Genomic DNA, 12,778 nt, shown 5'->3' with positions numbered 1-12,778 from the left:
CCCTGAGAAGACCGCCCTTTTGCCTCTGCAATTTCAGCGTTGTGCATGATGTTTTCCTGCGTCCTTGGACGAGGCAAATTATTTGTAACCGGGTAAACTCTAGCATGGCCGCTGTGCACCTCTACCACTTCCCCTTTGTACTCACACCACAAGCAGCCATACTTTCCCTTGAACTGGGCCATGTTTAAAATCTGGTACCGTGCCACACTGTCGACCGTGCAGGGACCAGGGAAGGCTCTTGTTGTCTGTTGACCTCCAGATTTCCTGGTCTACGTGAACCCAGATGATGAAAAGTTGTTCATTGTGTCAACAAAAGAATTTAGAAAGCACTGCAGATGCGGTTTGCCAAGGTCTGGTTTTTCCAAACCAGAGGCCCGCCAGTAGCACATTCTGATTGATTGCTTGATTTAATAATGGCTGATTCATAATGCGACGATCCGAGGTGGTCGATGTTCAGACTTGTTGGGTTCGCAGTAGCTCTGGGTGGGTTAAAATTGGACGTGCTCAAGCGAACAGTCACGATGTCCAGTAAATATAACAATTTAATTGAATGTTTAACCAAGACAGGATTCTGTTCCAAAGTACAGAATAGAATAGCCAAACCCAGCAACCTTGCTTAAAAGGGTTCCAAACCCGGGTACCACATGGTCACACAATTTTCCGCTTACAATGTAAGGCGAAACCATAAGTCACCATAGTTAAATAAAGCGGCCATACTCACTTTCCCAGACTTATGAACCAATTAAACGTAAAAAATGACGAGAAACGAGCGGACCAATGGCCATCCTTTTCCCTTTTTCCACATTACACATGTGGCCATGCAGATCTCGAATAACGGTTCTGAGAAACGTGCGTGGCAAAATTGTATACTTTCTAAGAATACGAAGGAGAGCTCTACACTTGTAACCAAGTCAGTGGCACACACATTGTTTTTGTCAAGTAAGGGTCTCACACCCCCTGCTACGTTATCTATGGGTGCCACTGCCGCCCTCACTGTAACATTAACATGGATGTCCCGTTCGGACAGTCGTCCAGGCTAAGTTCATTTGGAGTCTCTCCTGCTGTTACCCTTGTACATTTCCCTTTCGTCGTTCGCACTCGTCGTTTCACAGTTATTTCCTGTCTTTTCCCACGTGGGGGCATGTGTGTGCTTCGCTTGCTGGCCACAGCCGGCTGACCTCTCCTGACTTACACAAGATACTGAGAAACACCATCACACCCTGCAAGCACTTACAAATGGCTTCGTAGGATATAGTTGTACCAATGCACAACAGATACATAAATTACGAGACACGCTGTATTGCTTTTCTTTTTGTTTTTCATGTTATAACACTATAATTATATTATTGTATGCTGTAATATTGTTAAAACAGTATTATCGATGTAAGATCACGCTATAGGTGGGCTCTCTTTTTGGGGGTATACCAGCACGTTGGATGTAATGGAGCAATGCGCACGCGACTGCAACCGAAATCTGACCCGATCTGTGAGGATCTCTTCTTTCTCACAGCGGTAGCATGAGTTTCCGTGACACTCAAATAGAACACAAGTTGCACATGTGCACACTGACGTTCTCTATGGAGATTGTCTAATGAAAGCTTTAAGATATGCTCGTTGGCGTGTGCAAATATTCGGCAAGTGCAGTGAAAACGCACGTGTTTCCACGCGTAAACATGCCAGAGCCTATTTGACACGTGGCTGAACCTACTACGTGGTGAAATACTGTATAAGTAGTAATTTTCGCGAGGACCTATTTTTCGCGAAATTCGCGAACGCCCTTTTTTCGCGAATTTAAAGTCCCGCGAAATATTCGAACCAATGACAGAAAAATACGTGAAAGAAATATGTAAGAAATTTGACCCAGGACGCTGAGACAACTTATGTATACGGAGTTTCTTACGCTGTTACACTGCATTGCTTCGCAAAGTGTTCCGTTCGCCGCTGCAACTGGAGACTGTAGTCCTGCCTTCACGTACGAATCCCCCGCGGATGTAAGCCTCCCGTGATTCCGGGTCCTTGTAAGCCTGGATCATCCAGAAAGCGCGTATGCACTCTGTCACGCGTATAGACCTTTGGAAAAGTTGTCGCATCACTACCAAGTGCCAATCGCACCTGCTCGATGCGATGACAGGAATGACGGGAGACAGGGTAATTGGGGAATTGGCACAGATACGAGCCGAGTAGGACCCCTTAATCGCATCCCTTGCAGGCAGTAGTGCTCAAAAGGAAGACAAATTGAACGAGTTACCCAGTTGGGATACCTCTTATTAGCTTCTTCCAAGAAGTTCAAGGTGGATGGCCCCTAAGATGCAGGGTGGACGCAGGGCGGTACCGCGAATTTAAGGTTCCGCGAATAATTGCCTGATCCTGGCTTCTCACAAATTCGCGAATTATTGAGCCCGCGAATTTAAGCACTTATACTACTTTTCCGAGCACTTAAAACAGATGTTGGGAAGCCATTTCGCGGAGAGCTGCAAAATTTAGCGAGGTTCCACTAACTCTTTCGCGTCCTCTCTCAGCGTTTATAACACATGTTTGTAACACAGCGAAAAGTGCGCAGCAAAGTCTAGTCTTACGCCGAATCCATTAGATGTGGCCCTGGAATTCCGCTTAGTCGCGTTCATGAGGTGATTTCCAGGAACGTTCTCGAGCAACAACACGTGCTTGGAGAGGTCATGTACCGCCATACGCACATACACGGTGTCACAGCAAACGTGTCATTAAGTTATAATAAAAACTACGCCAACTGGAATGATGCGGTCAACGGTATTTGTTCTTACCATGTTTTTGCCACTCCCTGATGCGAATGTCATCTAATTTAAAATTGATGATCATTGTTTTACGATCCGAACTCGGAAATTTACCAAGGAACGGCCGCTTTCTTACCCCATCAGTGTCGAGCGCATGCCATAATAAAACTGACATAATAAAACTTAAGTTAGGTTACATTCACGTCAGGAGGTGTCAAAACTTACAAAGAATAAATACCGTTGACCGCGTGGCTCTGGGTGGAGTAACTTTTTAAGTTATAATTTAATCACACGTTTCTAGGGACACCCCGTATATACTGAGCGACGTCCTAGGGACTCTCAGTCACACCGACCGTTTCAAAAGACAAACTGCTTCGATGTTGCCCGTAGGGCTACGTGCATTTCCCCGTATTTGTCCCAAACGAGCGATTTCATGATTCTTCCCACGAAGTCGATCGGATGCTCTGACACCATGTCTACCTTTGTACCATCTTTGTGTGTGCTCTCATCTTTGGTAAATCACAACCGACAGGAAGAGATAAAGCACAAAGAAGGAATCTCATGTGCGTAAGGCCATCTACTATGTACCCGTGCATTCAGGTTGATGCAGGCCGATTTTAGCGATAGGTATACGAAGCTATGAAGGTCTTCTGGAGGATGTAGCTCTCCTGGAGTTTCATTGAATGAATCTTACATCCCCGTTCCTCTTTTATCGTTTTTTTTTTCTTCTGACAATAAGTTCCCCTCCCCCTATTTGTATGCGAATGAAAATCTTCCTTAAATTTCCCATGACGTGATTGAGATGGCCAAAAGGAAAACGGCGCAGACGAGCTAGTATATGACGAACATGAAGACCGTGAGACACATAAACAAGGGAAGAGACAATAACACTTTGTGTAATTTGGAAATGTGACTTTTTATTGCAATTTGTGCACCCGAGCATCTAAGCAAAGACCCAGCGCAGCAGATGAAGTGATAGTCTGGGACGCTCATCGACGCCAAGGTGACCATCTTTACGCACTTCAAAGTACCACCGTCCTTGTGGACTTCGTTTTGTCAGCACATAGTGAGCATGTATGGGGCGTCTTGGGAGCCGATCTACTGAGTTATGCTCATCCTGGAACACCCAGAGCCTTTTGGGGTGGTGACAGGATCATCACCATCGATCATTATCTCAGACTTTCAAACAGGCGTTTTCTACACCACAGAGGATAGTCACCACCCCTGAGCTTACTCAGACATTGAAGTTCTTTTCTGGCCGGCCCAACGACGATTTGGCTTTGGCTTTGGGCTATTTTTCTGGAGAAAAATAGCCCAAAATTCTCTCTCCCTTCTCTTCTCTCCCTTCTGCTTTATTTAATGTACTATGTATGAAATATTGTTTGTGATTTATCCACGAAACTAATAACACTTGTAGTATAATGGAACTGTGATGTTACACGTAAGCTTTGTCTGCGCAGTGTGGCGGCATGTTACACGTGCCGCAGGGTAGGACTGCGGATAATTTGGACCACCTGGGGGTTCTTTTGACGTGCGCCGGAAATCTCCGACACACGGTGCTGTAAGCAATGCTTACCTCCCCCACATTGCTACCCGGCTGGGATCGAACCCGCGACCCTGAGCTTGCCGTATCTTGTCGGAAAAAATCTGTTTGTTTAGGAATGTTTAGCTAATTCATGAACTTCTGGAAATACTGAGAATTCCCTTATAAAAATGGAACGTGCCTGTGTTTTGACCTCATTTGGACGTTATTTGGCTTCTTTGTCTTTTCTATTAACTTTGATTCCCTATTGGCAATTGTCCCAATTGTCCAAAGACTGGCATGTCTCAAGAAGTCAAACCAAAACGAAATCTACTGAGAGCCTTCGGAGTTATCTTCTCTTTATTTTCAAAAGAAAACAATCTATAGGTGACCCAAACAACGACAAAATAAGTGTTCCGACGGAAACAAGAAAAATAAAGCTCGTGTAATGTGGAAGTCTAACCGCAGGGTGTTTGGGGTGTGTTTGGTGTTTCTGTACAGCGTGACACATCAAAGAACTACATCACTTTGCAGCATTGCGTTTTAGTAACAACTGCAAACACCGACTTTAGCCACCAAACACGACAGCAGTGCCACGGCTTTGCTATCACGTCAAGCGGTGAAGTGAGACTATACCTTAATTTCCCTGTACATTCAGGACGTCCACCTCTGAGCACGCAGCACTGGAGTTTCCTTCCTTATAGAAAACAGATATTATACATTGCTTGTCTTGCGAGCTTACGCAAATTCGAAGAGTCCTGCTTGCCTCTGAGTCAGAATGAAGAGCGATGTGTCTCAGCTTAATTTGATTACGTATACAACCAACACTAAAGGGGGAAATTGCTTGGGGTATCAACTCACCATCGAGATAACGCCTGTGTTTCTAACCGCTTTAGCTTTGAGACATCCAGTATGTCCATCGAAAGACGATCCTGAGCAGTAAGACGGTTACTTCAATGACAAATTACCCACTGCACAAAAAAAAAAAACAAAAAAGAAAAAGAGAGAGAGCGAAGAAAGATGCCGGTCTCGCTTGCCCTGCAGGCGACACGCATCGGCCAAACGCCAAAGCCTAGCAGGGTAGCACTCGATGAAGCACACGGTAGTACTACTTCTACCATTTTGGTATTTCTCTCCGTTTTTCCTCGACGTATAAACATCATCGCTTCGTGTCACACTCGTTCCGAATCCTTTCCTTGTGCACCTGCTCTGATCATAATTTGTGACTATTGACATCACCATGCGGCTTCTCCAGCATCTGCCTGTGGTCTGCATATGAAACGCAATGATGGCGATTTCAAGATATCAGTTGTCCCTCCGCCTGAGGGGTGCTCAAACAGGTGCACAGCTTGTTCGAAAAGTGTCTTAGATTTAATATTTAATATGACGGGAGACCAAAGCTAGTATTCTAACTTGTTTAGTGGTTTTATTGATATCACTGCCTCATCGGTGTGTTCTTTCAGCTTCTCCGTTCGGCTACTGCAAATGCCAAATGGTATTTTTGTTTGTTGAGGACAGAACGCTTCATGGAGCGTCAGTCTTTTATCTCTCCTTTTGTGTAGCGCTCTGTATTGAATTAAAAAAAGAACACTGTATTCTGATATGTACGAGGCCGCACATCGAGGCATAAATATGTAAATGGCTCAGGATAACGACGTAAAAACGAAGAAATTAACAATGCGAATGTCGTACGACAGCATATTTCTGCTGCACGAAGAGAACATGCCGCAATCTTCATCCGATTACCTGCACAACGTTAGCCGATTGCTGCGCGGCATGTGCCACGACTGCAGAAGCAACTGCGAAGAAGGTCCCCTGTCCTACAGGGTACCAACCATGTTTTCTGAATTTTTAGGTGCAAGGGCTGAAGCTTGCTTCACCCACCCCATTGCAGCAATTGGAAAACCAAGGAAGATGGACATCTCCACGCACAGTCTGTATCCATTCTTCGGAAAGCAGACTTATCAACATTTTTGCAGTATGTATGTGCAGGGCTGCTGGAAGACTCGGACACTAGGACTGTACAGTGATGTGCATTCTTCCAAGTGCGTCAAAAAGCACGAAGCAGCGAAATATAAGGATGGAGGCTTGCGACTGTTTACATTTGGACACATTAAGAAGCTGGAGTTGTTCGAGGACCCTTCCAGCCCGAATACACTGGTCCGAGCTGATGTACTTGCTACCATGCAGACCTCTACTGTCTCATATACCTATAAGGTGAAGTTGGTGGTTGACCCTGGTGGAAAAAGTCTGCAATCTCAAGTGGTTCATGAAACCATTTCCATTTTAAACCGCTTACGTACAAATTGGTTCAAAGTGGTTTCAAGTGGAAATGATTTCATAAACCACATGAGATTGCAGACCTTTTTCACCTGGGGACAAAGCAACGGGAAGCATATCCTCAGGACTCTGCGAATGCAAATCAGGGACTAGCGGTGTCTGCAAACATCCTATATGCTGTAGTACATAGCACGACGCATGAGCTGAAGAGTGTTCCTGAAGATAAGTCCTGCATTGAAGGCCCAATGCAATGGTACACACCGCGAGACCCAAAAGCGGTACCACGAACCATAGACGCTCTAGATCTTGCGAAGGACACAACGGAGAGGCTAAGCTGTGCAGCTGTGCGATGCCTTGTACACAACTGGACGGCATTGAGCGGCACTGTAGACTGAATGGAATGAACTGCTTAGCAGATGTCATTCAGAGCAACGAAGTTGCTCTGAATGCTTGGATGCACGCCTGAACGTCTGGCTACAAATCATGAAGTTGATCAGCACCTTCCTTGCAGTCTTGAAGTTGCTGCTCAGGTTGAGGTTATTACTCGTGGGCAAAGCATGTGCAACATGTGGTCAAAATACAGAGCTGGAATGATTACTTCGTCCTCAGCCCACAGGGTATTCACATGGATAAAAGCAACTGACCGAAAGCCAAGACCGCACAAAGCGGTACCGCTGGTTCATACAGTGCTGAAGAAACAGTGTGTCGAGACTGATGCTATGAAGAGGGCACTCGATATGGAGGTTGTTGCAAAGGCAAGCTACCTGGCACAACACACGGCCAGCCACAGAAACTCACTGGCTGTGGAACAAGGACTCTGTGTGCTTCCTGGCTGTGCCTTTGTGGGCGCAAGCACAGACGGAATCAAATGCGAGTACTGCGAAAAGAAGATCATAGAAGTGAATTGGCCCCTCAGTGTCCAACGGCTTACAGTGCAGCACTTGAAAAATGAGAGACTCCGTTTAGCTCCGTATGAACCCCTTTTACACACAGTTGCAGTTCCAAATGGAAGCAACATCCATCAGTTCAGAAGTGCTGTTCATTTACCAGAATTATAGGCCTTCGGTGGAGGTTGCTGTAAAGTTTGACAAGAGCTATTATCTCAGTGTTACGAGATCATTGAGACATTTTTACTCTGAGTACGTCGTACCGCGCATTGCTACTGCATCATGCAGAAGTAAGCCGAACAGCGTGCAGTGAATAAAAGGGCCAGAACAGGTACCTCATTTTGCCACATTTACTTTTCATTCTATGACACTTCCACCAGGGAGTATGTGATTATTAGTTGTTTAGTAATGACCTCACATTAGTTCCCAATGACACAGGAAAAGTATACAGGTTTTCTGGGAGGAACTACATAAGTTGAACAAATGACAATTCCAGGCTCGTTGACTGACCAAGCATGTCTTACACTACAGCGGTTCAGATATTTTGTCCACTAGTAGCTGGTCAACAACATCCACAAGTCTTGCACAGACATGCCACACCTTGTTCACTTCTTGTGATATCGTGTTCGGAAACAGTTGTGACAAGATCTTGAAGGACTCGACTTTGCCTTTGACACGTTCAATATGAATGCGAAGACTCGCAATCCTGCGTGTCTCAACCTCTTTTGACAGAGACAGCTGGCTCTTTCCCTTTAGAAATGTTGGCCTATTCCCCCTGCCTCCTGCCCCAGCTAACATTCCTTATCGATTTGAAAGGCGCGATCTGCCATGATACTTCTGCCAGGCTCAAACTTTTTTAGCACACTAGGTTCAAGAGTAAGTTGATTGACCCAGAAATCAAGTCTGATACAAAAGTAACAAAGCCTGCAGGGTTGCAAACAACAAGGCCGTTCATGGTGCTGGCCCTTTTGTACAGAGAATACGTTTCACTCTATACCCTGTACGATGACGGCTTTTTAATGAAAATCTCTCTGCAGTCCGGTATCCCATCAACTGTGCTGTAGCGTTTCGCTTGGAGAACTGCTGGGCGGTACCCGTCGCAGAGATCTGCGGACATCCATGCGGGGACCTGTGATATTTTAATAAGATTATCAGCACTCTGTTGCATGCACATGCTCTTCAGTGTCTAGTTGAGCATGCTCACAAAAGCCTGTTTAAAGAAAGTCGATCCACGTCGTGCATATACGGGACGCAGTAGCTTCCAAGAATTGGTGTCTGGACAGGCAGGGGAGTACTACTTAAATTAAAGTGTGTGTACATACCTGCGAGCAAGATTAGCACCGTCTAGGCCATGGCGCAAACGTATTAAAGTCACGATAAACGGATCTTTCAATGGAACAACACATTTCGTTTCGTCTTGAAGCACTGCGGCTTTCCTCATTTGCCAGAAGCGAAGTTGCTTCATATAAGGTTCAAAGATCTTGTAGAAGTTTTCCAACAAGGCTGGTGACGCGAACCTTATGTAGTACTGGAGGTTTCTAACAGTCGCTTTAAGGACGTCGTACGGTATGCAGTTTTCAGCTATGTTTTGCTGTGCTGCTTTCATAGTTTTATACGCAGACCGAAACTGCGCGAGCAACCACAGGTTGCGCTGGTGCTCTGCAAAGATCTCCAGCTCTTTGCGCTATGTCTCGCCCTCCTTCCTGTGACATTCCACACGCATTTCATTAAGCTGCACATCCTTTGCTTTGAGGAGCTCTTCATGTTCCTTTTCCCGTTCGATGTGGTGTTCTTTGATATTCCACTGCTGAAGGGTCATTTGCCTCAGACGGCAGTCAATAGTTATCATCTGTGCTTTGGTCAGGGTAGCCGTCCGTGAATGACTCAGGTGACACAGTCCTGTCACATCTTCATTCAACTCGAGCTCCTGGCAATAAATGAGTGCTCACTATGAGAATGCATGCATGATAACAAAACTCGAATAGAACAGAACGCATTGGACATACTGTGTACCACAATGAAGAAAAATCGTAGCGACTGTTGCGATTGCTTCTTCTGCAACCTTGCTGACCGCGGGCATTTGTTAGCAATTGGCCCCAGCAGACAAAAATGTTGGGGTACGATTCATATATGTTTCACACCAGCCTTGAAGTGAAGACCGCAGACTCTATGACCATCTGTAGCAAGGAATTCTGAGTACCTGCAAGAAAAACGTGCGTTGACCATTCGTTCACAACAACAACAACTTTATTTTCGACCTTGGAGAGTGGGGAGTTTCATTGCCACAGGCGATACTCTACCCCATTGCTGGATGGAATGGGGGGAATAAAATAACGAGCCCTGAACAGTAATCCTTGTGTGCTAGTACAATACCAATCTACTGGGTGTTTATCTTGTGGAAACAGAGCGCCTCACAAAAGGAGCGATAAATGAAAAGGGGGTAGGCTATCCTGGAAGTACTTGAGTTAGATGCAGGTGTTGCTTGCAGCGCATGCAGGTGTCGCATGCAGCGCATGTCTGTAACTCAAGCTGCACAAGATGTTCTGTTTTTCGTCCTGTTCTCGTTTTCTTTCTTTTGTCAAGCGCGCTGCTTCTCAAACGAACAAACAAAAAATACACAGATACACATCCGCTATAATATCACGAATATGTGACAGTAACAAAGGCAATGAAAGAAAGCGGACGAACCACTAGGAAACTAACATCGTTACAGGAAATATTTCAACTCCGGCCCCGTTCGCATAGAACGCTCAGCACGTACTCGTTCTCATTCCAATACCTTTGGTAGTGCTTTTTGCGCGTACAGCGAGGGAGCGTATAATGCTATGTCAAAGCTATTGAGAATGACAACGAGTACGTGGTCAAAATACTTAAATGATATTACAAGGAAGCCCTATGTCGACACAATATTATGGCCGTTACCATGTTGCACGCGCCTAACAGGACAAAATACAGGGCAAACGAAGCCACGGATGCAACTTACCTGCCGCTGTTTCCTCTCCTGCCAATACGCCATATCCATTCGTTTCTTCGTGTTTTGTTCGTGGGAAAGTTGTAAAAGCCGAGACCTTTGCGCTTGGTGCTATTTTCGTAACAGCCGGGAACGCAACGCGTGAAGCCTCCCATCTTTCACAGAGAAAAGTGGAAAAAGCAAGGGCTCAAAGGGTATAAAATCGCGCCGCGCATACATAAGCGATGGAAAAATTCCGAGCTATGACTACAGGTACCGGCATGCATTTCGGCCGGCGCTCCAAACGGTGACCCTTTGAAACTCGCGGTGAAATCGGCTTCATGGACAGGGCTCGTGATATACAAAAAACGCGGTACTAATAAACTGATTCCAAGGCCCTGTTACGAGCTCGCGTGGCTCAGTGGTGGTTGCCGCGCTCGCCACGACGAGACGGGGAGGTATTCGGGTCCCAGTCACGGTGCCTGCTGTGCTGTCTGCGGTCTTTCATGTGTTTTTATCAAATGCGGTCACACATATGTCGGCACATTTCCCTTAGAAGGCGGCCCAGGACGCCCAGAGTGTCAGTCGTGGCGTTAACCACCTCTGTGAGCCCGACAACGGTGAGCTCTTTCGTTAGCACCAACACCAACGCACTGCTCCTTCTTTGTTAGTCCTTCCAGTAGTGTAAGTTGTTCCATTGCAAATTTTGGTAAGTGCACGTAAAAGTCTCAGTTTATACCGCACAATCTTGACCGAGGCCAAGTCAACCAACATATCTGATGAGGTCTTCTTTGATAAACTTTCGCTTGTTTGGCAGTTGTAGTGGTTTGGCTATCCACACGTTCTTCAGATTTTCAGATTGATGGTTTATTTGCGCATACAGGGATATCAATACAGTATTGTGTTTCACAAGGAGATGTCCCACAGTTCAAAACTAGTGTAGGGACCCCAAATAGTCGACGAAGAGCATTTGCGAGACAACTCCGTTATAACACTGCCTACAATGTGATGAAGTTACAACTGGTATTTTCAGACAACTAACTTGATTCACTGAAAGCAGCCTAAGTGCAGCCTAAGTATCATAATATGTACTTTCGGATGTAGTTCCGTACGGGAAACGCTAGGGCTAAAAAGAAAGAAGACACACACGTCGTTTTCCCTGAAAGAAGACAAAAACACAATTATTGAAAAACAAATGTCGAATGTCGTGTGTGAGATATAGGCAACGACACTTTGGCGGCATAGTCTGTTGCCGGTACTGCACCAAAATATTTTCACCCCTACATACTAACACTTTACCACTGGACGTTTCTTGATCACTGTGTCGACGTAAATTATTTTAGTTAATATTCGGGGAAGTTCCTCAGGACGAGAGCCGACGATATTTCGAACAGAGACTTTTCTTCTTCTGGGCGCTTGTTCTTACAGTTTCTGTTCGAAATATCGGCGCCTCTCGTCTTGAGGCATTTTCCTTCATATTTCCATACCGGTTCACTCGATTTTCTACCATTCTATACGTTATGTTAGTTTAAAAGGGTTCAAAACATTGTCTCAAATGATGTTCCATTTCTTGTGTTCATTGACTGTGCCGGTTACTTATAGTCGCAACTTTGACCTGGAACGTTAGCCAATAATTCAGTTTAGCATCTGTACAGGTTGGAAGCTGTAAAAGGTCGATCAAATTTTCGCGTGTGACGGCATATCTACTTGAGAGACACTGCGTTCTACCACCACGCAGTACATGATTTATGTCATTTTATGTGCGAAAAAATCGCGGTTGTCATGCACTGCGTAAAAAATAAATACGACCACGCAAAGTTTCGTCTTCGTTCATTTCATATGCGCTATAGCGATGGAATGAGTCGAAAGTTTGCATGGTCGTATTTATTTTGTTACGCAGTGCTTTGTAACCACAATTTTTTCGCAGGTTTCTCTGGCATAAATTCGTTATTCTGAGGCAGCAGAAGTCCGTGCGTCAACACTCTTAAACCCGTACCTTTTATTGTAGCTTTTAGAAACATGTAACTTCTATATAGACGTACATTTCGAGATTTCTTATAGGTTACACCACTGTAACGTATATTTAGAGGTTAAAAGCGACCAAGGTCATGTCTTTACAAGACGAATAGAAGTTACATCTCGGAAAAAACAAAAACAGCTTGTTGTAACTTATAAATGTACCCTCTACTCCGACACTGTAACTTCTAAGCGAAATCTCCAACGATAATTTCTTTGTTAGTTTCTTATCGTTTGTTAAATGTATCGTTTCTTGTCTTATCGTTCGACTACATGTTATCAATGCTGTATGAACACAGATTATAAGTTCGCAGTCTGGAATACTGATAGTATGTTTCTTTCTAAAGGGTGGAAAACCATTGCCAATGCCGCA

This window comes from Ornithodoros turicata, chromosome 2 (assembly GCF_037126465.1).
Source record: "Ornithodoros turicata isolate Travis chromosome 2, ASM3712646v1, whole genome shotgun sequence".
In the NCBI taxonomy this organism is placed as follows: domain Eukaryota; kingdom Metazoa; phylum Arthropoda; class Arachnida; order Ixodida; family Argasidae; genus Ornithodoros; species Ornithodoros turicata.
The sequence above is the reverse complement of the archived record's forward strand: the minus strand, read 5'-3'. Positions refer to the sequence as shown.